Source organism: Peromyscus maniculatus, chromosome 3, assembly GCF_049852395.1.
Source record: "Peromyscus maniculatus bairdii isolate BWxNUB_F1_BW_parent chromosome 3, HU_Pman_BW_mat_3.1, whole genome shotgun sequence".
Taxonomy (NCBI): domain Eukaryota; kingdom Metazoa; phylum Chordata; class Mammalia; order Rodentia; family Cricetidae; genus Peromyscus; species Peromyscus maniculatus.
In genome coordinates this window covers 19,327,342-19,329,250 of record NC_134854.1, presented here as the reverse complement: position 1 = coordinate 19,329,250, position 1,909 = coordinate 19,327,342, and positions in this window count along the sequence as shown.

Genomic DNA, 1,909 nt, shown 5'->3' with positions numbered 1-1,909 from the left:
CCAGAATCATCTAGAAGTCAAGCCTTAAGACATGCCTGAGGGCTTATATTAGATTAGATGAATTGAGGAGAAAAGCCCATCTTAACTGTGGCAGCACCATTCCACGGGCTGGAGTCCTGGTCTGAATAAAAATGAGAAGGGGAGCTGAGCACTAGCATTCATATCATCTTGAAGATGGATGCAAGCTGATCAGTTTCCTCCTGTTGCCCCGCCTTCCCTTCCGTGACGGACTGTGTTTCCTGGAACCCTGAGCCGAAATAAATCGCCCACTTTCCCTGCAAATTGCTTCTGTCAGGGTATTCTATCACAGCAATGGGAAGAGTAAGCAATGTAGAGGAGTCAGGGGTAGGGGGTGGGGTGGAGAAGAATTTTGGTTTAATAACATTTAGTTACTAGAGAAGATGGCCTTTAAATATTTCATAAGGTATTTTATACAGTGTTTATTTACAAAGAGTACATACCGTGCTACTTAAGAGCTTTTATTAGGTACACAAAACATGGTATTATAGGTTGTTATGTTCAGACCATCGTCTATAGTCTAAACATATAAAGTAATTGAAATATTTAAAATATCTTTAATGGTGTGGTAGTTAGGACTGTGTAAACACATAATAAAATGTGACTTAGGTTTCCAAATTATCCATTGTAGTAAAAGCTACATTATGAGACACAGTCCCACAGAGGACTCAAGAATTCTACTGTAGTCATAAATCTGTGATACATGCATCTAAGCCAAATATCTCAAGCCAGCTTACTTGAAAAAGAGCTAACCCACAATGTCAACATGGGCAAGTGTACTTCCTAAAAAACAAGAGCCTATCCCTACACACCAACACAGAGAAGGCAGCGCTTAAAGAAGGAAGCTACTGTAACAAACAAATAATCAAGCTGGGCCTGGTGGTACATGCCTGTAATCCCAGCCACTTAGGAAGTTTCAGCAGAGAAATAGTAAGTTCAAGGACTGCCTGGACAACAGAGCAAGTTCAGTGCCAATCTCAGTAATTCAGCGAGATACCACCTCAAAATAAAAAGCAGAAAGAGGGCAGAGGCTAGTGTTTGATAACAGAGCCCTCATGTAGCCTACGTAAGGCCTTGGATTCAATCTCCAGCACTAGGAAAAAAGGGGCAATTGGAACAGGCCAGTTTTAGAGATTGTCACATGCCCTCAAGATGAGTGTCTTGAATTTGCCTTTTAGGAAGGAAGACTATATATGTGTGTGTGGTAGCAGGGAACAGGATGACAAGCATTTTGGCTGCAAGCATTACAAATTAAAAATTTTTCCTTTTGCTTTGAAGACTTTATTTTAAGCTCTCTGAATACTGTACTTTCTAATCTTGAGGTAGCCTGGCAACAGTGACATCTAGTGGTCATGCATATTGCATTCCGTCTCCTCAGTCCCTTCAGAAAGTGTTTATTAGAGTTAAGTGTTTAAAGATAACACTCTTTACAGATAGCCATCTTAAAATGGTTTTTCTGGATTTCCACTGTGCTCCAAATATGTGTGTTGACGGATTGGGACTCAGATGTTTAAGGCTGAGTATCTCTTTGACTTGCATCAAAGTCACCTAGCAACAGAGTCCCAAAAGGGTGACTGGGCTCCTATTTAAAAGAACAAGTTTGATAGCCCAGCACTTTGGTGAAGATGCTCTCAACCTCTTTGCATGCTTAGCCCCGCCCAGCCCCGCCCAGCCCCGCCTCCATGCTCACCAACCCTGTCCAGCCCCTCGCCTATGTTCAGCCCACAGGAAGCTGCCACCAGACTGATCTCCCCAAAGTCTCTCACCAGCTCCCAGATGCCCACCTCACTGAGTTCCCACATGTTTTCAAGCCACTCCTCAACACATCTCTGATCTAGGCAAGCTCAATCCCTGGTGCATACTCATTTTTCTATTCTTGGCTTCGTCCCTC